The sequence below is a fragment of the Grus americana genome, chromosome 1 (assembly GCF_028858705.1).
Source record: "Grus americana isolate bGruAme1 chromosome 1, bGruAme1.mat, whole genome shotgun sequence".
Taxonomy (NCBI): Eukaryota; Metazoa; Chordata; class Aves; order Gruiformes; family Gruidae; genus Grus; species Grus americana.
The window spans coordinates 50603370-50628287 of NC_072852.1; the positions used below are offsets into that span (position 1 = coordinate 50603370).

General features: G+C 43.4%; 1 long non-coding RNA gene across 1 annotated transcript; it reads right to left on the reverse strand.

Annotated features, from left to right (window-relative positions):
* Positions 1-4634: 4634 nt before the first annotated feature.
* Positions 4635-19295, reverse strand: LOC129201955 (uncharacterized). Its single transcript, XR_008575543.1, has 2 exons — positions 18954-19295; positions 4635-11714 (listed from the first exon to the last, which is right to left on the reverse strand). It is a non-coding gene; the product is annotated as an uncharacterized LOC129201955 (long non-coding RNA).
* Between the last annotated feature and the right edge of the window lie 5623 nt (positions 19296-24918).

Genomic DNA, 24918 nt, shown 5'->3' on the forward strand with positions numbered 1-24918 from the left:
ACAAACACACCCTGCACTTCCCCAGGCACCAGTGGAAACAGGGGGCCCTTACAGAGTATCTCCCTCCACAGTCACTCTCTTATTTTGTATTTCATTGGCCTTTGGTAGGGCAAGTCTCTTTCTGTCATCTCTCTTGGTTGCATTCTCCCAGGGATATGTCTTTTATATTCTGAATTTTAAAAGATTCCAGGGAAGAATCTGTGTCTCTCAAAAGTCCAGTATCTGTTTGAAGTGCTCAGATTTAGCAGTTACAATTACAAAACAGTAGAAGCCTATATGTGAGGAAAGATTTTTTGGATTGGAAGGATATTTTCACTTTGGTTGTAACTGTCAAAGGGGATTTCACAGCTATCAACATTACATCTCACCCCTGCAGCTGACATCAGAGCAACCTTTGCTGCTTGAGTAAAAGGAGACTCAGGGAGATACGTTATTCAATTTTGTAAAGAGAAGGAACAAAAAATGTATTGTCAGAACCAGTCTAGAGCTCCACATTAATAACATCTGTATTTAAAAAGAAACATGGGGTCGTGGTCTTAATGAGTAATTGTTATTTCCTAAAGGCGCAGATGAAGTGTTTGGTTCTGTGAAAGTCAGAAATCTCAAAACAGCCATGTCCCATTAACATGGCACATCAAACACCACAGGCTGATTTTTAGTTCAGCTGAAGGCTGAGGATTTACACCACTGACAACAGCCACGCATCTGGTCACATACAGTCAGGAAATGAATAACTCTGCTTGAACCGAGGACAGCGAGGGTGCAATAAAAACATATCCTGCAAAGGGATCTGCGAGGGGAAATGGGAGGAGAGCTCAGCTCACATGAGAAGAACAAAGCCTGTCTCACACCAGACCCCACTCTTCTGCAAAACACAGCACAGGAAAGGGCCCGAGCCTCAAAACATTACCAGGGAGGTATTTCCAGGTCAGTAATTTAGCATGCACAACAGTCAGTACCCAGGGTACCAAGAGGGCACCAAGAGATCCTCCTTGCGTCGAGCAGCCTTGCCTCTGAGCAGAGAGCCCAGTCCTGGGCTGCAGGATGCTGATGAATATGTTTGGCTTGTCAGTCACCAAAATGCCTATGGTAACTAAGAAGTCAAGACTGCAAGGTAAGAAAGACTGTGAAGTAAGAAACTACACATTTTATTTGGCTAGGCCAGGTACGGTTTTGGTATTCATTTCTGTAACCACAGATGGATTTTGGAAGCAGTTAAACAAGCACCCCCAGAAGGGCTGGGAGACAGTACAAGAATGCACACTCTCTTGGTATTTCTGATACTCCCAAAGTGAAACAAACACAGAAAAAGAAAGTGTGAGTCTTTTTTAACACATTATAATGCAGTGAGAAGGAGCATAAATTCTGTTTTGTTTTGTCTTGGTACGTTGCCCCCAATGACTTCAGTCTTGCCCACCTCAGGCAGAAACAAACTGCACTGACCTGCCTGGAAAGTGTGTTTTCAAAAGGGAAGCAGGACCAATCAGTCCCTAAGTGGGTTAAACAGAAAATGTACCTACTCTTGCTTAAAAATTAAACAGCTTTGCATGGTGACACTTTGGTGACTTGGGCTGTTTCAGTGACATAGTACATCTAGTGATACCATGAGCATGGCCCTCCTGTTTGCAGAGAGATGGTTGTGTTGTACAGACATATGCCTTATTGATATCTTTGGCCACCTGCTGTCTTGCTTTATCTGATTAATATTTTATTGATTTTTCATGTAATCGGCATATCCATTCACATAGTAATTAAAATCAGAAATGTTTTGTTATGTGGATATCTGCACTAAGTTGTGACACCTGGCCTAGATGGTGTACGTGAACATCTTTTATTCATAGATTTTGTGACCTAGAACTAGAATTCTTTTAAAGTAATTAGCCATGACAGATGAGTACTAAATCAGATGACAAACACACACTGTAAAACATAAAAAGGATTATTTCTTCTCTCACATTGCTGATAAATGGCAAGAAACTTCAGTGTGTTTGGCAGAGTCTTCTACTTCCTCTTCTGTATGCACGTGTGAAATGAAAGGTACATTTTGTATTAATGTAGATGTACTACATCTAAAAATAAATGCATTGTGATCTCACCTTCACCCAGGAGTAAATGAGAGCAAAGCTAAACTTGCATCTTCAGAGGAATGTAGACAACGCTGAAGGCACGCAGACAGAAGAGGTGCTTGGGCCACTTGGGCTAATGGTGCTATTTGTAAAGCCAATTCAAAGGCCTCTGAAGTCAATAACCACCTAATTGGCCTCCAAGGGCTTCAGATCTTTGGTTCCTGTGACAAAAGTAAGAATCTGCTCAAATCTATCTGAGAATTTCAGTTTGCACCTAAATTTCAGTAAAACTAATGGTATAGTCTATACTTTCTTGTAGGTTATCGCAATTTCTTTTTGTTGACAGATGAGGTGGGATTGTTCCTCACATGCAGGTGACATGTATACTTGTTTCATGGTTTGGTTGTTGGTTTATTTTTTTGAGAAATCAGATATCAGAGTAGAATTAGGTGCTTGAAGACTCCTGACAGTAAAAGGCAAAGGGAAGAAAGACGCACTGCACACTGCAGCAAAAACAGACTGTGCATGTTGAAAGAAGGTTTTTATTTTAACTGTACAAGAAGAAATCCTTGAAATAACTTTCAAGAGGCTCAGCCTCACAACTAAATTAATGGCTCACTCTATTCCATCTTTCTTTAGGACCCTGGGTAACTATGTTGAATGCACACTTGCTTTTTATATTTGGATTTAGCCTCTGTTGTGTGTGGCCACGCCTGTTGGGTGATCCTACCTGCCTTCCCAAGGGAAGCATATCTCTGGCTGGCTGACAGATCGTGAGGGAAACTGCCAACCACCACCAGGACAGGGCATTTCTCCGCTTGGAGCTTCACCTCCAAGAGACAGGAAGAGACTGTCCGACTCATGAAACACAGCACCAAGGAGAGGAGCGGCGCCGGGGCAGAGGCCTTGCCATGCCCCACTGCTCGGGATCATGCTGCAACAGGGAGCCTCTGCCAGGCATGGGCCTGCCGGCTCCACAACAGCCCCTGTATTCCCCAGGGGTGAGCGGGCACCACCCAGCCAGCCCTGGGCAGCACACAGGCAGCACTCCTGGGCCACTCTGAGCTCCAACCTCCCGCAGTCCAAACGGGGGTGGGAGCCCCGCAAGGTGCCCACAGCCATAGGTTGGGGATGCAGGAAGGAGTAGCCTCTCAAAACACCTCCCTGCTGTGTCAACAGCACCCCCCCCCCCCGCTCTCAGTGCAGAGTGAGCAGACGGTGGTTATCGGATCTAGCCTCACTGACCTTGCACCAATGCGGATATGGAGCAGCCACATGGCCAGGGCACTGGAAAAGAGGCTTAAAATCTGCTCCCAACTGTTTCTCAGAGAGTGTTTACTTCCTCCCAGCTGACAAACACGACTGACTGTACAAATACTCCTTGCCTCTTTGAGGACAAAGTCAAACAAGCAAACCTTCAGGAGCAATTTAAGTTTGTGTGACTTTGCTCTCAGACACATTAAGAGTGATTATATGGCAGGTAACCACCTCTTAGCTGGGAGATGGTAACAAAGAGCTGGGAGTTCAAAGACTAGCCGGAGTCACCTATTCAGTTATGATAATAACCAGGGTACACATGATAACAGACTGTGAAACAAAATTGCCATTAAACTTAACAACAGATGGGTAATTGTTCCCAAATGCTTTCAGTGCTGAAAAGTGCACCTCAATGATTTTAGCCCTGTGCAAAGTAACTGGGCGTGGGCTCTTCCAGGCAGGGAGCCTCAGGTACGGATTCAGACAGAAGAGCAGCAAAACAGGGACCTTCCTGAGCAATGGCTCTACAGGGTAGCAACATCACCCATCTGGTACCTGCTCCCCCCGGCAGGTCCTCTGCCTGCATGAATGCTGGAGCCCTGGCTGGAGAACCACAGGGAAAAGAATGGTGGGCTAGCCATGAAAAAAGGATCACAAAACCTCAACGTGGGAAAGAAACAGAAAAGAAAGAAAGGAAGATAAGTGGGATGTGGAAGAGAAAGTTGTCCAGAAGAAGAAATAATGGTGTTTGTCAGATGTCAGACATCTCCCTCCTGTCAGCCCATTACCCCCCCGGAGGTGGGAGTGCTGCAGGGAGGAGCGGGGTGACGCAGAGCACCCCATCCTCCCCCTGAGCCAAGACCAAAGGAAGGGCTGCACGGCACCGTGATGAACGACTGACTGTACGGCGTGAGGTGTTGGCACCTGGATGAGACGTAAAGCAAAGGCCCTGTTTACTATGTTTATTCATCAAAGCTCTTATCGGTTTTACTTCAGAAGAGCAGGATGTGACACCTAGTTTCCTGCCCAGATTTTAACCAGGTCATTAATTTATTTTCCCCCCTTCAGTGTAAACAGTGTTTTGCTTTGTGGTGGCATTCAGTGCTGCTGGGTGCCCTTAAATGCTACACTGTTGTCCGCCCTGACAGAAGTCATGATTGAGGAAAATAATTTTAGCAACACCAACTGTTTTTTCAACAATATTTTGGTTGAAAATGCATATCCACCCTTAAAGATCTACCACATGTCTCAGCCTCAATTCTGCAGCAAGACTTCCTGTAATCTCTGCAGTGAAGCTTCGCTACACACAAATCAAATCAAGAGAAGCTTTTATTGACATGAAATACAACTGAGAGAGCATTTCCCAGGCTAACTGTCCTAATCAAATAGATTTTCCTTTCAAATTTCCAGCACAATTTAGATTTTTCACATGCATTACTCTGCTGCAAAAATTGTTGTCATGCAAGACCAAACTGCATTATGCTTTCAAAACTGTAACCGTGTTGAAAGGAATATAGAATACCAACATCAGAGATAATTCAGCTGCAGATCATTCTCCTTTGTAGGAAGAATTGGATTTTGGCCACCAGGACCTGTAGAGCAATCGTCCATCTCTCTGCGATAAAATGCAAGACAGCGCATATATTTGGAGGAGTTTGAACAACCAGTTCCACTTTATAGCAGGTGTTAGTAGTCTGAGGTTCCTAGACAAATATCTGTTATTCCATATTTATTAACCATCAATTTATAGGCCAAATCTTTAGCTGGTGTACACCTGGACTGCTCTGTTGAAATTGCACCCTTGCATTACACAAGCTGCTGCCTGACATTGACATACTGCACATTTCCTAACGCTTCCATCTTTATAAATAAGGTGTTTTAGACAGAGAAGAACACTCTTTAATGCTTGGCTTGGAAAACAGAGCACTCTCTTCTTTTGACATGAGTGCATGAGAGGGGCAGGGACTGAGGGGAGAGAGTGAGCAATGGGAAATATGGTCATTTATTGTCTTGCATCCACACATAACCAATCCAAGGATTTTAGATTTTAAAACTTAAAAGTACTACTTAGCACTGGCAAAAGCACCAGGTGTTACCTGATAAAAAAGGATTGGTTCAGAGCTGCAGAAAGAAGACATATCAAATGCTGTTATGTTTCCTCTCTTGAAATTAAACATCTCTCCTAGAATACTGAAGTTGACAAATTAACAAAATATCTAATTGAAGTAGATACTTTTGAACCAGAAGGCCATAGTCCTCTGAGGTCACAGACAGCCATATCACCCAGCACTCCCAATACAGGAATGAGCCACACAGTCACCTTATATGAGTCAGTCACAGGTGACTTTGCTTGTGACTTCAGATAATTTTCACAAACACACCAGTTAAGATCTGTGGGGCCAATTATTGGTATCCCTTTGCTGAGTACTGATTGCAGAGCAGGACTTGATAGGCCTGACCGACCAGTCTCTGTGCTGATGAAAGGCCACCAACACTGCTGGTTGTGCACGGAGGTAAATGGAGGGGCTGCTGGGGCACTCAGAAAGGTGTTCAGTGGCAATCCTAAGCAACAAGCAAGGGCTGACTGTGCTCCAAGCAAAAGAAAAGGAAGAAAAATTAATGCAGCTGTAATTGTTTTGTTTTTTAAATACATGTCATTAAATGCAAATTTAATGATTTTTTTCCCCCCCCAGAGTACTCAGCTTTTGAATAAACCGCAGTGCTTCCTCCCCTCACAGTGCTGTCAGATGACTTGTCAGTGACCATGCTGGTTAGCTGGGTCCACTTCCAACCTCTGTGCATGCAACTTTACCTGACTTTTTTGGGTGCCCTGTTAGCTCAGACAGGTTGCACAAGGAACGGAGCATCACAGTATTTCTGGGCTTTGCACCAGGCCAGTGATTTGTTAGCGTTTCAGCCATGCCAGTGTGTGCTGAAATGTTCTCTCCCTTCTTTGAAAGAAACCTCATCATAAATTCAATCAATCTGAAAAATGAACCATGGCATAATGTTTTGTAATCAGCTACAAAGTCCCTTTGGTTACAAACCAGACACTGAGCTTCTTTGCAGGAGAACATAAGTTGTATGAGCAAACACCATCACCTCCACAGCTCCTGTTCCCACTTGCTCTCCAGCTTTGGCAAGGGCAGGGATACAAATTCCTTCACGTTCCCATTTGCTGGGTGATAACAGCGCTAATGATGTCAGTGTTGACAAGGCAGGGCCATTTATCAGTCTCTTGCCTGACCTCATTCAGAGCTCAGCTAGAGATGACACACTGGGAGTCAACAGGCACTGTCGCCTGTCCTCAGGGGCTGCCAGCTCAGGACCTCTGCAGACCCTCCAATGCCTCCAGAGAGGCCAAGCTCTTTCCATTTACCAGGCACGTCAATTGGAGTTGAATGTGGGTCACCAGAGCAGGACTCATAGTGCTAAAAACACCGAAGCTGCACGTCCAGCCTTGTTGCAGCCCTCTTCAATCCCACCTGGTCTTTGCTTTCCTGGGACAGAAGGTCCACCTTCCTTGGGTAGCTGCAAGAAACTGAGTCCCCTGTGCTGCTGCTGCTTACATGCTCTTACCTCCTGCAGCACAAAGGGACACACACCACATGTGGCCCTCAGGGATGTGTGCAGTGTAAATTAAATTAAAAGTGCAGATGGAGCTACTCGTACCATCAAGGTACGTGGTGTTACCTGACTCTTCTCACCATAAACCCCTGTTTTGCAGCTGTTCATAATTTTGTCAGACTTTGGGGGAGGGCAGGAGGAAGTTTTCCACGCCAGGTGTCTCCCCACGGCTGAATCTTTTATTTAATTATTTTATAGAGTTTCAGCAAAGTGGTTTAGCCATTTCCACGAATGAAGCTGGGGGCAGGGGAAGGAGAGAGAAATGTTGTCAAGGCAACAGTAATCCCATTATTTTCTAACTTCTGAGTGCCTGAGTAGGCAACCTTTATCTTCTTTTCATGCCATTTTTGTATATAATAATAATAATGTTGGAGAAAATTATTCTCATGTTTTAAGAAAAGAGCATGCCGGGGTAGTGAAGGGACAGTAAGACATGCTTCTGCAAACAAAACAAACTGTCACCTTCGTATTGTTGGCTGCTGGATCTCCCGCTGCTATGTTGAAAACAGGCTTTCAGGGTCTAACTACAACATCTCTTTAAACTGCCCTCCATCCGGACAAGATCAAGAAACTCACTTCCCCAGATGAAGTGCAATTGACAGCCTCCACGCGTTCTGGTATTGAAATTGTTGAGCATATGTTAGTGTTCAGTAATTATGGCTCATTGTCATTTCTCACACAACAAAATGTTTTAATGAGGAGGAAGGCTCTGCTTTATGTTTTGGGAAATGTCCCTGGGGAGAGGATTTTAATTTCTGTATGATGGGGGAGACTTTTAAATCATATTGCATCAGTTGCCATTTGTCAGATAAGATGTGTTCTTACTATAAACTGAGCCTACAGCACATTTGTAAAGTGCACTAAATGAAAGAAAAAAATTAAAAGAAAAAAAGCAATAACTGGCCTTTCAGGAGTCCTGCTGGATTTGCATGCTTTCCTTTCCCTCCTCTAGAGCAAATGAAGTCAGTCAAAAAAATTCAGGGTTTTTTGTTTGCGGGGGTTTTTGTTGTTTTTTTTTTCCATTGGAAAAATACAGATCTGTCAATACTGGCAGTACATACAGGAATCTAGATCAGAGATTGTTTTAGGAAAAACAAGCAGAGTGGAATGGGATAGTCACACTTGAATAGGTAATTTTATGTTTCCATTCAGAAAACATTTTATTTCCAAATTTATTTTGGGGTTTTTTTACATTTGTCTGTTGTTTTTCTTTGAGTAATTTCTGGTATTTTAATACCATTGCTCCATATTTTTGTATTTTCATACTGCAAAATATGGAGGCAGCAATTCCTAGCAAATAGACCACTGGGCTTCAGCAAATGAAATTTAAATTCTATGCAGGGTTTTGCCACTGCACTTCTGGTCTGTATGACAAGCCATTTTATTTCCGTTTCTCTGTTCCCCAGCCCATGAAACAGGAATGATATATGATCTCACTGATTAAGTGTATTAACATCTATTATAAAAGGCTCTGTGGAAAAACTGGGTTTCGTTATTTGTATGTTATATATAAAATATATAGTATAAGAAAGTGTTTACCTGTGTGTAAGAAATCTAATGGGCATGAGGAGAGATCAGACACGCTATAGGAGAGGTTAGTATTATTGATTTTTTTCTTATTCAGATTGAAAGGTCTCCAAGAGTAGGACTTTTTCCACAGAAAAGAAATCTTCCTTCTCATGGCTTCTGCTCATGATTTACACCAGCCAGCAGGGCCTGTGTCTTTGATTTGCCCTGAGTATTACCCTGCTGTGTTACCTCCCACATCATCAGAGCTTGTCACCTTCCTGCTAGAGGAAGCTGAGCTCACATTTCTTTTCCAAGTATGTTCTGACAACCCATGCAGCTTTGTACCTAGCTAATAGGTGCGTAGGTACTGAATCCAATCCAGCACTGTACACCAATTAAGTAAATGCACTTTGAGAACAGATGTGACATTTTAAAAATCCCAGCAAAACCCATTTCAGCAAAACATCAAGCAAAATATTAACAGCACTATGAAAAATTTCTGAGAATATCAGAGACGATTTTACTACTGCAACAACAGCAACAAAAATAAACCCGTGGCAGGAACAGGAAAATGCGCTTGTTAAATAACAGCCAAATCAGCCAGTGTGAAAATCTGACAAGAAGTTATCGGCTTCAAAGAAGTATGTGTGCAAATACCACATCACCACCACAGAGATACAGGATGTTATAGTACAGTGTGAACCTTCACTCAGCTGCCATTAAACCAAAGGCTGTGCTTGCTCTTGTGTTGTTTAACTAATTCTGAGGAGATACATTTCATGGAGTCAGCTGTTCTGCTGCAAAACTTACCCCAACTGTTCTTCACCTGACAGAGTGAACTAAGCCATGTGGTGTCATGTGGCAGTACTGAGGAAACAAAGCCTCATGTGCTTTCTCCTCCTCAGCCCCCTCAAAAACGAAGTATTGCAGTAGTGCATGGAGAACTTGGACCCATACCTGCAAACGATTAAATGTATGCTGAATTCTACTCCTGAACGTCCCAGTTTGACCTAGTGCAGGGTTTAATCCTGCCTGTACTTAAATAAATGGCAGGATTCCCACTGGGAAGAAGCTAAGTTCTTGTGCCTTTGCAGGAGCAGGAATATGGTTCTATGCCCACAGAAGTACATGTGCTTTTTCTCACTACTCATGCATTAATCAAACCCTCTGTTCCAAATAATAACAATAATTAAGTACATTGCATTCCCAAGAGGCAAGTATAGTGGTGCAGGCAGGGGTCAGCACAGTTCGTGCACTTCTAACACGGTTAGTACAGAGTTTACTCATTGCTGGGCTTGGAAAACCAACATGGATGCTGTTTACCTGTCATTTTAATTACTACTATCACGTTGGCATGGTGGAGAAATCCACAGCTGTGAAACAGCAGCTGGCAGCTGTATTTTCTGTACTACTCCTATCTTCAACGAGGTAAAACACCTGATATTTTCTAGCTCTTCCAGAAATATAAAGATGATTTGCAAAAAGTAGCAAAAGTCTTATGATGGCCACACACACACATATACACACATATACAGAGACATCTCTGTAATTACTGAGAAACCGAGGGTCAGACACAAGAAAAACTGAAGAAGTTTTTCAAAATTAGACAGTAACCAAAACTGGAAATGGGCCATAGATGTCCTCACTCACAGCTTTCCTTTGAACATTAGGACACAGTTCAGACAAAACACAACAGCCAGGGTAGCAGCATCAAGCAAGCATTAATGGGCTTGAGGAGATGGACTCTCCATGAATTCTCTGCAGTTTTTGGTCTCATAGCCATTTGCAACATGCTGAAATGCCCTGGCATTGCTCTCTTTTCACCTAAGCAATGTCTCTGACCTTTCCATATCACTTCTTCTGCAACATGGATAGCATGAGAGCTTTAACTGGCACGACAAATAAAAGCCAACATACATGATTGCAGTCATGTTCCCTGTCTTGGATGCTTTTGCTTAGGGATTGCCCCAGCTTCGTTTGCTGAACAGCGAATGAATGGAACTTTTGCAGATTTAACCTTTGCTTTATGATACTTCTCATTTCTCTGAGTCACAAGGAGTTTATTCTCTGCTCTTGAGCTCACCTGCAAAAAGCACAATTTCCTTTCTCCGCCACAAAACATCCACACACGTGTAGAGACAGGAGAAACACTGTTATCATTTCTCCTTGGCTGATTTGAAGAGATCAAGCAGGTAAAAGCACCAGTGTCTCTGCCATGTTTACATTCCTGCTGAGCAGGTACAGGCAGGGCACAGACTCAGATGTGTCTACCAGGGCACTGCTGCGCACACACAACAGCTCCTCCAGAAACTGAAGCTCTGCCAAAGGGGAACTCAAGGGTCTTTTCACAGTATCTAAGGTGGGGATTAACGCTTGCAATTGTGTGCAGTTTTTCATTTCCTTGCGGCAACATTTCTCATGCCATAAAGGCATAATTCTGTGGGTTATTTTGCTTCTAGTTACTCAGCGTACCTCTCATAAAAAGAGTAATAGAATATTATCTGACTTGCTGTTTTACAGATCATATTTTGTCAGCAATGCCTTGTCCAGACTGAGGACACTTTCAAAGCACTAGTCAAAAAGGACTGTTTTCCACATTTTTTAAACCTGAACTTCTCCTTTCGTGTTCATTTTCTAAATGTCTGACTTGGCCCAAATTTTCACATGCAATTCCCGAATCTGAGTACCTCCCCTTTGCATATCTGACAACAAACCAAATTTTTTCAGAGAAGGAATGCAAGCACTTTTGGAAAGTCAGACCTCTTAAGCATTGCTCACATTGGACTTAGCCAGAACTGTGATATCCCAAATAATCTGGCATTTCTAAAAATATGAGAAAAATTTGTACCCTTGCTAGGGAGGCATCTTCTTTCCAGCAAGGCCAGAGATCGACCTGCCAGTGGTGGTGTTGAGCAGGATTTTGCCCTGCACATACACAAACACCACCAGAATCCAAAGGTGGAGAAACAAGCAGGGCTTTTTGAGCCAGGGAGATGGCTTCCACTTGACGCCCGTGTCCGTACGGCTCCTCATCTCTTCCCTGGCCACGTACATTTGATTGCTCCACTCATGCGGTGTGTGCTTTGCTGCAGACGCTAGCGGGAGGATGCACTTGGGATGGCACTGCTGAGGGCCAGCAGTCTCCATGTCGCCAGCTGCAGCAGGGACGGGCCACCTCCAACTCACAGCCAGTGTGTGCAAAGAACACGGACTTCGCTGCTGGGGAAGGGAGGAGGCAGGGAGGGTCTTATCCAGCTAGCAGAGAGGAAAGGAAAACAAACAAAGTGAGAGGGAGGCAAGGTACCTTGGGAAATTGCAAAGTCTTATCTAACAGGCTCCCAGGGTCATAACACCACCAGTTTGGCCCATTGCCCCAGACATTTCTTCCATTTGCTCCTGGTGTCATATGGCCCCAAATGCCTGCCTTCTGCTGCCCTGCCACTTGTCTCCTTTTCCATTGCAATTAATAAAGCCTCAACTGCCTTTGTGCAGTTCTTCTGAACTGCTGCTTAGTGCTGATACATTAATTCTCTTGGAAAAGTTTGCAACATTTCAATCTAATTGGTCTTGGCAAGGAGGGACAGATACACTAAACTGCTAAACTGTCAGCAGCTCGCATTGCAGGGACTGGTTCAAACTTCTACGGTTTAACTGGGAAAGAAGCTGGGGGAAAAAAACCTTCTGGAACTGTAACTGCTTCCAGTGAAACAAGTGGTGCTTGCACAAAGCCTGCTGTGTTGCTCCAAGCTGCACTCTGACTTTTGCTGTTTTACTGCTTGAAATTCTACACAGTCATTAATGAGAACTTTTTTTTTTTAACAATAATTTGTGTAACCATACTGTCTTCATCATGACTTCTGCTGTTAGACATTCACGTCTAAATTGAGCTACTGTAGCAATTTCCACTGAAGCGGAAAGCTACACACAGGTGGGGAAGTGATGCCTGGATGAATTGAAGTAACTTCCTAAGGTTATGCATAAAATCTGTGGCTCGATGAGGAAATGAGCTCAGATCTTGCAAGCTGGGGTCCAGTGCCTGGACCCACACAGATAGTGGTCATGAGTCATTCTAACGAATGACAACGCTAAAGAGGAAAAGACACTTCTCAGAAACTGCGAAACCCAAGACCAAAAAGGCAAACAAAACCTCAGCGCTGTAAAATCCTTCCACAGACAATGTGGAATGAGCACCTGTGCATGGCCAGGACGAAACTCACCCTTGTGAGAACAACTGTCTCCAACCCAGAACATCCCAGTGAGCTCCCACTGTGAACAAAGTCTCACGATAACTGTGGGTAGTGACAAAACATTCTTGGCAGCTTTAGCTGTGCTGGAGCCAGCTGTGTCTGCTCCCTTTGCAAAGCAAGCGAAGAAGACAGGGAGGATGTCTGTCAGAAGCAGGCACGGCCGCCCCCTGCCCTCCTGGCAGCAGTGAGAGCAGCAAGCTGGCTCTCCACAGCACTCCCCACATGTCTCCGTCCATGGTCCATCCTGCCTCTAGTTCTGCTTTCTGGCAGGAAGCAATTTTTTTTTTTTTTTTTTTTTTTTTTTTGGCCAGTATTGCCAAGAAGCCTTGAGCTGGCTCTGCAAAGCCCCACTGAAATCCCAAAGAAAGGCATAAGTCTGAGATTTATGTTAGCTTTGGCTCAGGGGTAAATCTCACCTGCAGCGTCCAGATGGCCAGTTTCTGCATTCATTGGATCTACTGCAGTTTAAGATAGCATGTCCAAAGGTAGGAGTTGGCCAAACAGTAAACAAGAGTTCAGTTCATGTACCAGCAGAGACTGTATCGCATTGTTAACTGCCTCTGGGTGACACGAACATCCCTGTGAAAAGCATCCTGCGCCTGGAAAGCAAAGGGCTGCAGCAGCTGCCCTGCTTCAACCCAGAGATCTTTTCTCTGAGGCCACTGTGTTGCATTCCTCCAGGAATCGCAGATTTATCTCCTCAGCGTGCCAGCTCTTGGCAGACCTACCTAGTAAATACGCAACACATAGTATGACATTTTGACAGTTGCTCTGCCATGGACATACCTTAGAGTCCTGTTACTATTCTCCTTCTCAGCTGTTGCAAAAGTTGCTTTAGGAAGCCTGAAGAACAGTACCAGTAATGTTAGTGGGCACTGGGGTCTGCCTAGGGCCTCCAGTAGGGCTCCACCCCACACCCCCCCCCAGTGCTGACAGGGTAACTATATCTACTAATTTGTCAACACCTGATATATTACACAAAAAGCAGGATGATCTAATGGCTTGGTTAGCAGCAACCAAAACAATGAGGGGGAAAAAAACCCCAAACCAACCAAACAGGAAGAACACTGTAGTGGTTCATAACTTAATTTCAACTTGCAAGTCATCTGCTATTTTCCACCAGAGGTGTTAATACTGTGAGAAATTTCATATATGAAGATTCAGCCTTTATGAATATTATTTTTATTTTAGAGACCCCTTTGCCTCAGAACAGTGAACTGTTCTCTTCTGAACTTAACATCTCAAATAATTCTTTACCACATAGACATAGACCATAGACTACGACTTCTGCATCAGTGAACCATAGACTATGTAAGGATATTTGCAATTGGGAGTAATGGCATGCAGATTCACAGCTCTGGGTTTCTGCTGAGAGAGAGTTGAATAGTCGTTGGCACCAGGCTGGAAATAGGAAGCTGCAAAATCTAGGGTCTTTGGTAAAAGTCTGAAAAAAACATAGCAAATGTTAAGAATCCAGGTCAGCTGCACTGGTAGCTCACTGTGTTGCCTTCAGCTGGTCCCTGTCAGCAAACCCACAAGCATCCCACCTGAAATGAGCTTTAGTGGTCCCCACACACATGTGAGCACACACACGGTATCCAGTAAGACAACCATAAAATTTACCTAGCAAACTGCACAACAACTGGCAGGAGATATCTAGCTGCTGCTTCAAAGATTAATGGCAAACCACCAATATCCTTCATGCCTAGCTTCACACAGCTTTGTTTATTATTTATTATTTATGGGGCAGCTGAGAGAAAATTCTAGGATGATCGACCTCTATTTAGTAAGTGGCACAGGGTGCATGAGGGAAAAAAATGGAAAAGGCCATGTGCACCTCCTGTATGAAAAAAGCCTATAAGCAAACAATTCACGCTCTAGTAGCTCTCATGCTGCTTATAGGATTCACACAACAGGATAGCGTGAATTTATTTGTCCAGCAACAATGAGTTATTGTCTCTTCAATTCTGACAAGTATGAAGTGCAAGGATAAAGGTCTGGAAATGCTATCAAAAGACATATTTGAGCAATGAAAATTTTAACAAGGACCCATGTGCTGGGCTACTTCAGGTTGCACATTTTGTCTTATACAAAGGATAGGCAACAACCTTTCACCAGGCTGCTTTGAGATTCAGGGAAATGAGGCTGGATGGCTTTTACAAGAGATGGCAAATGAAAGTTAAGGACTTGCAGACAGAATGTTAGTAACCTACCAAAATTGGTACAGATACATGAGATGTGAACAGAAAACAGGAAGGAAAATACTCCATAAGGACCTGTCTACTCACGCAAGCTACACTTTTATCTGCATTTTATGGAGACATATGGTATTGTGAAATCTCTCTCCTTACATTTGGATGGTTTATGTGTCACTCATCATTTCAAAACAATAGTGAGAAAATGGGGGAAAATCTGTTGTTAGTAAAAATTTCTCAGCATTTCCAGGAATGTTTGCCTTTCCTGGAGGGAAAAGTTCCAGCTACTATTTCAGTAACCCATCCTGTCACGCTGTCAGCTGTTTCAGTCTCTCCTTTAAAAAAGGGTCATACAACTAGCACTAAAATCCTCTTCAGCACAGAGAGCAGCCGTAAAGCATAAAACCATAACAACTGACCTACTGAGTAAGACCACTGGTCCATATCACATGGTATTCTTCCTTTAACATTGAAAAAACAGATGTTATTTTGGAAGTGCACGTGAATGAGGACACATTCTTCTCTTCTTTCCTCTTGTTGGGAGTGCTAAAGGGGACCTCCTTGCCTATTTCCTCTAGTATTCACAAATGTGTCTTATCCCTTTCTGAATCTGCCGATGACATCTGCAGCAAGTTCCAGAAGTTTGCTGCTCAATGAAAAAAGAAAACTTTCCTTTTACTAAGTATAAGCTGATCCTCTACTAATTTAATCAAGTATCACAGACCCACAGCTCCACACTCAGTGTACCCACCAACTTCATTTTATCACAAACCTCAACCTTATGTTTTCCAAACTAAACAGTTCCAGATTTTTTAGTCTCTTCTCTTAAGGCAGCTGCTCTTGATCACTTTAGCTGCCCTTTTCTGTACCTTCTCCACCTTCGCTAAATCCTTCTTGAGATGCAGAGATCAGGATTACACATGGTACTCAAGATGGGGGCACATCAGGTTTCAAACAGCAGAAAATCATGACCCCTGTCCTGTTCTCAATATCCTTCCTGATGATGCCCAACATTTTGATAGCTTATTTGGCCATGCTGCACAACTGAGTTGATATTGGCAACAGCAACAACTCTAAGATTTCTTTCCTGAGTTCTAACGGCCAGTTTCAAGTTCAGGATCATGTGAGCATGATTTAGATTATTAGTTTATTAATGCAAATACACAACTCAAGCATATATTGATACTATACCTAAAATTGTAATGCAAACCAGTCCTTGGAACATGGATTTATTTCATCCTTTGACAACTTTTATAGCGTAAAATCTGATAAGTGTTTTCTTGGAAAAAAATTTACAAAGTATCTTAGAAAACTAATTTTGTAAGCATTTGCTTGGGCATCTGAAGCACAGCAGGTTACTATCAAAAGAGTTCTGCTCATTTTTCAGGACTCAAATTTAAAGCAGACATCCTTCTAAGCTTGGCAAGCTCTTAGTCTTATTTTCATATTGATATCTATAATGATTATAAATTAATTATAAATGTAACATTATTAATTCATTGAGAATTGATTGCATTAGGCATTGCACTTCTGATAACTCATCAGAACTGTCACCACACACAACATATAAAGCAGTAATATTCAATCAAATTAAATATTAGCCATTATAGCTAAGTTTGACACATCAATTTTAAGGATAAGGCCAAAACTGAGGCAGGCCATGGGATAAAATTTCCCTATGTGCTGAAGGATGCTGTCAGACTATATACTGTGGGTCCCACCTTTAAACTATGGCAATGTAGGGAATTCCACCTATTGTGAACTGGAGCTATTTATTGCCTTTGCGGATATTTTTACCAGTTCACTGGACTCTTACATATGTGTACGGAAATCACCTGCCTCAGATGATTGCTTTTGCTCTAAGTAAACTTGGCTGTTTTGCTAAATCTGCTCCTTGTTTTCTACCAGGATGTTTTGGAAGTGGACTAGACAGCAGCCCCGTCGATTGCTACAAAAACAGCATTTACCAGACAGAGGAACTGATGCTTATGAATTTGTGCCAAAAACAATTGACCTGGTTATCCTGGCTGGGTAAATATCAGAATATCGGTTGTAAAGAGTCTGAGAGAAGTGTATTCATGTAATCCTGTTCATTGATACTTTTGCCAAATGGAATGAAAAATAAATACACAGAATAGTCCCTGTAAAAAACCACTGGATGCTTATTCTACACTGTGTAAACTGCTGGAATATTCTTGGTCCTTGCCTCTTTATATGAATTCAGTCTACTGAAATCTGTATGAGCTAAAGTCACCTGTTTGAAATTGCTGCACAGGCTGGAGAGAAGACTACCCAGTTTAAAGCGGCGCTGTTGGGTTTGATAGCCCTGAAAGGAAATACCTAATCATTTTAATTTTTTATTTCCTTAGTCTTGAATAATTTCCTACCTCCCTCTGCAAGTAACAACAACCTGCCTCCTATCTCCCCTGCTGAGAGCTCGAGTAAGCCCAGGATATGTAAGTGAAGGTTTGCAGGAAAATCCTCCTGCCTCTGCGTCTTCTGAGCTGGGACCTTGGACCCTTGTCATTTCAATACTCAATATTCTATGTCTGACAGAGATGGCTTGCTAGCTCTTGTCCTAGAGGACTGTGTCTTCTCCCAGGAGGGCAGCAGGGAGAAAAGAAACACACTGGGAGATGGTGTCTCCCAGTTTGGTTGATAAATCTGCCTGGGCCAGGAAGTCTGTGTTCTGCCTCTACGTGGGGCTCAGACAAGGCATTCATCACCTCTCTGCTGTGCTAACAGGGCATGTTTTGGCTTCTGTCACATAAAGACGAAGAGAGACTCTGTCAGAATATCCTGGGATGTCATCATCTGCAAATCCATTTGAAAAATCCTGTATTTTGGGACAACGCAGGCCATTCCAATGCCAGAGTATTGCCTGCTGAAGGAATATTCTTCACCTCAAGGACAACTTGTCTCTATCGGGACAGTGCCACAGAAAGGGTTAGACTCCGAGAGCTGCAAGGAGATCACTCTGATTCCCCATCCCTCTTGACATGGATGGGAGGATTTCAGCAGGGGTCTCCAGCAGTGTTATCCAACACATCAGAGTCTGTGGGGGCACCTTTGTGGATGTGAGAGGAAAGTGCAGCTCTTTTAAGTTAGGATGTAATGCTGCTGGGAATCAAGAAGGTCATTTTCTATAACTGGAAATAAATTTCAAAAGCAGACTGATTCTTGTTTGATGTTTTCAGACATGCCAGCTTAAAGCTAATCAGGCAAAGTAATTTTTTCTAGTCCTCTGAGTTTTGAGCTAATGTGTTTTGCTGGCTAAAGGACTTGATATTAGCGCTACCATAAACAGCCATGAAATCTGAGATGTCTTTTGTCTCCTTGTGGTTCATGCAGAGAGCTGTAGCATTTTAAGCCCAACAATCAGTATAGAAAATTGACTTGATCGAGATAAAAATGATGTTTTATTTGTCAAAAATGAACTAGCTAACAAAGAACTGAGTGAAGTTGAAGAGTTAAAGCAAATTAGTGCTCAAAGAAGGGCAAAGAACAAAATGTCATTGCCATTCTGTCTTGTGTAAGTAGAGGAGAAAATGTGAACCCTTCCTGATTTCTGTACCATCACCTGACGCAGGGCAGCCAGCTCAGAGCTGTGCAGGACTGCAGCACTCCTCGCTGCTGCTTTCGTAACAGCATCACCCGCACCGATTCTGCTGCGAGCAAATCTGAGCACACAAGCGCTCTGAAATGACAATAGGTGCAATTCCTTCCCACTTGGTACCTGGGACAAATAGTTCCCTCATTGACAGCAGAACTTTCATGAGCGAAGGGAAGAAGATTTGGTTCAATGTTTATATACTTCCAATGAATTTTCTTCCCATATATATAGGTATAGAAAGGTAAACTTTCTCCCTCTTTCCCAGGAAATTAGCATCTATGTTCATTGCTTTCCATGTTCTCGGTTTTCAGGAAGAGCTGTAATCCAGCTACAGTCATAGCCCTCAACTTTTAGTTTCCAGAGTGGTGCAGACATTCAGGCCCTCACAGCATTCCTCCTAACACATCATCACTGCCTGTGAGAGCAGAATCAAACCTACCGTATCAGCCTGGCATCGCTCGCTGCAACTGCACACCTGGCTGGAGGGGAGGAGGAAGGTGGGAAAGCCCAGGGCTCTGCTGAGGTTGTAACTGTATGAATAAAAAGCCCTGAAATTTTAATCTCTCCTAGACTTTTATGGGAAAATTATTTGTTTCTTCTTAGCTCAGGGATGTCTGGCTGGAATTTAAGATTGAGAAAACAGAAAATCAGATCAGGTTTTAAGAAAACAGTTAAAAGTCTTAAATGTCATCTATATTTTAAATATCATGATAGTGCATCTGCTATTCCCCTCCCCACCTAGCCCCAAGTTAACATCTCAGAGCAATTTCTATGGATTGCATCATGCCAGGATACCTGGTTAGTACTGCTCCAGTTGATGTTTTACCGGCAGTCTGCTGACAGTCAGCTGTGTTTCTGCCCTGCACAACAATGAAAGCAGACATTTTGTGCGAATAAACCATGGGGATGGACACGGATAGGAAAACAGCTGTTTAAACATTAAGATAAGTATCTGAATAGTTCCTGACTGGGAGCTAATTTTTAACAATCTTTGTGGACATGGGCAGACATGAGAAAAACGTTGGAGCCATTCATTTATAATTCCAGTCTGCAGGCATAAAGGTTGGCAATGTAACGTCTTTATCTTCTGATAGGAAAAAGTCTTGCAGTTAAAGAACAATAGGTCTAAAAAGTGCTGAGCCACCCCTCCTCCTGCTCCATCCAAGGAAATTTTGGAAGGGGCTGTGAACGTACTGCCACATGTGCTGGTGCAGGGCTGGGGCAAGCATTTCTCCTCGGGGTCAGGTAAGGAACGCTTCCAGAGAGGGAATAGCAAATGCTCATTCTGCAGCCAGAGAGAAACAGGCTGATTGTTTAAGCAGACTCTCCCTTCCCAGAAACAGCATTTTCAGGAAGGTTATGGACTTCTTATATGAAGGTGTGTGGCAGATTAATCTAGGTAGTTAAACAGTAACTATCTTGGGCAAACCCTCCCTCCCCTCCTTCTCTTCCCTTCTACCACCCTTACCAGCCTCACCACATGATGTTAAAGCAAAGAGCAGCCCCTCAGCAACCACAGCTGTCACCAGGGAGGGAAAGAGCATGGCTCATCCTCACAGAGCACAACTGCCCCACTAGCAGCAACGCTGCCCACCCCCACAGATGGGGAGACACACAGCACACAGGCACATGCCCCGGGGGCGGCAGGGCCAAGCCACAGGCAGTGAAGACACCTCTTTTTTTTTTTTTCTAAGCAGAGTGATTATAAATATGAGCAGTAATCAAGAACATGAGAGATGATCTCTCCTCTCAAAAAAAATAGTCTTCGGATGGATTACAACTCAGGTGGTAAACTCCTGCTAACAGAAACTGTTTTCCACTGGAATTATTTTTTATTATTATCATTGGAGGGAATAAATGTGATACTGCTTGCCTAGATCTTTTTTTGGCAAAGAGAAAAGAGCATTTTTCCCCTCTGGTAGTTTTCAGTTGTGATAGAAAGCCTTAGTGAGGGCAGTGGGCATATGAGGGCACACAGCAACCCTCTGCCGGGGTCTGAAGCAGGACAGGTGGCACTGGTGTGCCATACTGTCCATGGTCTCATTTGAAGCAGTTTTGGTATCTGAAGCAAGTTCAGTGACACCACTGCTGCCTCCATGGGGGCAAGGAGCGGATAACTAGCTGGGATCAACAAGGGTGTCTTGCTGCCCGGTCAGTTGAAGGAGCGCCAGCCTCTGGGCCTCTTCCACAGGTGACTCGTGTCCCACCCCACCTACCCTGGAGAAACCCGGGGCTGATACCTCCCCAAAAGCAGCAGTTCATGCCAGACCCAGCTCTGCCTTCCTCCCTCCCTCCCCTTCCTTCCCCCCTTTAACACTCCCTCTGACCCTCAGTAGTCCCGACTCCAGCTCAGATGTTACCCTGCAACCTTGTTTCTGTATGTAGAAGGTGGTTTCCTGCTGCAGGAAGTCACAGTTCCCCTTCAACTTCACCGAGTAAATCACCTCTTGTCCTTCACCTGCATTTTCAACAAAACAGATGAGTTATAATCTGTGGGTATTTTGCTTAACAAAATGATAGATGCAAATGCTCCCCTTTCATCAGGCTGTTCTTTCTCCCATGCCATGTGAATGGCAGAAAGAAGAAAACCCAGAAACTCATCAAAAGAAGAGCAGAGTTTGTCTCTTCTCTTCACCGTCTGTGGTGCTCTGCAGTGAGAGAACAGCTGCCATGTCACTGCCGCAGAGAGCAAGCCCTCTTGGTATGGGGAAATGCAATAAGGGACTGAAACAACTTATTCTATTCCAAGTGTACGATCCTTTTTTTTTTTTTTTTTAGTTTTAATTTCACATAGACTCACATCCCACAAGTTTAAGCTTGAGCTTCACATTCAGATAATCCCTCAGAACCTTTACATGCAATTTGGCATTAAATGATCAAATTTATACAATTTCTCCTCATCCGGTTCCATTAATCACTTCATGGCCCCAGTTTTATCCAAATGTCTTGCAAGATTTTCAGTAAATCTGGGGAGGGGTGAACTTGCCTGGGTTTCAGTTTGACGAGGTGTGCTGCACAAGCTGTGAGCTGGGCAGCTCTGGAGCCCTGGGAACGGCACCCAAGGGCACGTCCCAAGAGCCCACTGGCTGGTGGCAGGAGAGGGCAATTTTTAGAAGTTCAACAGAATAGCCCGGTCTGAAGTATTAGATTTCCTCTCCAAAGCTGAAAGCAAGTAGCAGTCATAAGAACTAGAAAAAGTTATAGTACCATGTTGTGTCCACATTAGCCTTATTACATACAAAAAGTAAAAATCTTATTAAGGCCAATCAAGTGCCCAAAAATGACCTAGTCAAGCTATATCATACAGCAGAGCTCTTCTCAGCCTGAAGTTGCCCCAAAAGCTTTCGGAGAGCCCCAAACGAGGAAAGCGGTTTTAAGGGCACCATAGTTCACTGCTCAACTATGACTTCCCCTGCCAGAAATGCTGACATGAGCAGGTAAGTAATGCCTTCAGTACCCCTTTGGATACAGAAGTTTTGTCCTGGTAGAAAGCTGTTCTCAGTTGTTTCCCATCTGCAGCCCAACTCAGTCTCTTCCAGGAGTAACCAACCACATTTTGGATGTGTCAGTGTAAGGGAACGTGACATATGGGGTAGGGAGAGAGTATGGGGAAAGTATTGCACAGCAGCGCAATACTGTGGCTATTCAGTTGAAACACGTGCCAACTTTGGTGGTTTCATTGAGCTGTTTACAAAAAAGGAAGATGAAGAGATAAAAATATGAATGTTTTTGATGCCTGTAGCATGGGCATTGTGTAAGAAAGGGATTTTATCAAGAGACTATAAAACACTGTATTCTGGAGAGTACCAAGCAATGGTAATCTGTTTATAACATCATACAAGAATGCTCCAAGGGCAGCAAAGATACTGAGCAGACCAAAACAAGGAGACTCCTCCACTCCCATGCATACAAAAAAGCTGTTAAAAAAAATGCATGGATGCTTCCTTGGGAAAACAAATTAAAAAGAGCACCCAAACTGAAAGCATCACTCCATACCATGAAAGCATTTTTCATTCTCACAAGCATGGAAGCAAAGGGGTTGGGAGTGGGAATTTACAGCCAAGGACATCGAGAGGCTTCACAGCGCCCTGTGATGGAGCCAGCATGATTCCCTCTGGAAGCCTCTACGAGATTACTCTAATGTTTGATTCAGACAGAATAGTCATCTGCTCTTCTGGTGGTATAAAGTGTGATAGCATAACATGGAAAAGTCATAGATTAATTTAACTCTGTCTTCAAAATCGAGCTAAAATAATCCACTCAGAAAGATAAATGTGTAGCACTGTGGGTATTATACCGGGCCAAAAGAAAAGAAAAATAAAAGTCACGGACAGAAGGAATTAAAGAAGGGAATGAGAACAGTGAAGTCTTAGGGTGCCAAAATGTAGAGTGAGTCGAATTTAGGGTTCAAACTTCCTTGATTACTGTGAGCAGTCTTTAACCCTAGAAAATGTGAAGTAACGTGAGTTATCTTAACCTGCATTCACTGAAGTTTAGGCAACGTGCGTACGCTCGCCTCGGCTCTGGCTCAGAGCATGCGTGTGTACATTTAGTGCAGCAATGCTGAAGAGCAAATTAAGATACAGTAATTGGATTGTGAGTCATTGGCCTTAAAGAGAAAGGAAATTGGCAAGATCGAGAAGCTTGGTGAAGCAGACTAGTGGGTATGCATGGAAGAAAGGGAGCAGTTGGAGGTTTGGGAGGAACTCCCACAAGTGAGCAAACACAATGTCTTCTAAGAAGGAAAAGACAGAGAGATGCTGAGGATAGCATGGGAAGGAGGTCTTGTCAAATATTGCAGTCCTTGCAGAAGTCATCTATCCATGATAAGACCAAGAAAGAAGCTTTAAGGAAGAAGCTAAGGCAGACCAACAAGGCACAGAGACTGTAGGCACAAGATGCAGCAAGACAGAGAGGTGGAGGTGCTAAACAAAGCAAGCAAGCCACTGCTGGATTTATGCACTGTCTCCAGACTGTTCTCAGTGTGTTTGTTAGGAGGAGCTGATGTCTTTTAGGTTCTATGCATTTGGCAGGATGCAGGCATACATCTTTGGCTTCCAAAAAGAGATACACTGAATTTTGGAACAGACGTCTAGGTTAGACAGTATAAGGTGTGCATTTCTTGGAGGGGACAACACACTAAGGAGACAGCTGAAGCCACTGGTCCCATTTCTAGATTGTTAAATTTTTATTTGGAGAATCCATCTTTAGGACATCTTCTGTCATTCCCATTACATCTCTGTATATACCTACAACCCTGTAAACACACCCTTTGGGCAGCTCACACAGGGTTTTCAGCTTGGGCACAGAGTGTTTCAGCTCATACACTTATTTGGAGAGCCCTTATCCCCAGCTACCCACAGCTTTGAAAAGCTCAAATTAAACCTTGTCATGCACAAACAACTGAACATGCACAAAGCAGGTGACGGATTTAGCAGGTTAGCTTACATGGGTTCACAAGACTAGGAGGAACCTTCTCCAAGCTTACCACCATTTCTGTATACCCACAATGCTACAGGCTCCCAGGTGCTGTGCTGCCAGCACTCCCTTTGCTGCACCTTAAACTGACTGCCCTTCCTGCAGCAGGAGCAGCCAAGCCCCGTGGTCGAGCACACGAGGAAGGCAGGGAGGAAGAGGGCCCACTGCACATGCAGCGGTCAGTATCCAGCATTCGGTGCACGAAATTACATTATTCCCTAAATATGTAACATAATCACATCAGCATGTATCCCACTTCAAGAATCTCATCCGGTTTTTACAGGTCTTAATGTTGTCAGCACTGGATGCCGGCGTACGGTTGCTGAGATAAACGTCCAAGGAAGGACGTGTGATAGGACAGTGGTATTCACCCACCAGAAGTGGGAAGGAGGCTTTCTAGCTTTTAAACTGTAGTTATTGCTTCACCCTTGTTTACCCTATTCTTTCTTGTCAGTTGAGTAGGAATTTAAAAGCAGAACCAAATTTTTTATATATATAAACATTTGCGGTAAGCACTGAGCCACAACAGTGTCGCAACCAAAACACAGTTGCTCAACGGCACCTGTTAGTGCAATTACTTTGACATAAAACGTGTTCTTTACTGTTGTCTACAGGGAAAACCAGCAGCAGCCTGTTACCCTGCAGCTCCAGCTGGCAACAAAATTTGTTACCTTGATCTTGCATAATATTACAGATGAAAATAACAGAATTCCAGTGATCAAACTTGTTTTTCACTTATTACCAAGTGCAAGCTATACCCTGCAACCAGATAACCTTGAGAAACAAGACTAAACCAAGCTGCTTATTTACAGATAAATATTTTCCTGGGACCTGAATTTATATGCATCAAGGAAAGCATACCTGAAGGCATATTTTTCCTTTATTTTTCTCCATGGCTGAGTTAGTGCTAGAGAGAAGTCAGATCC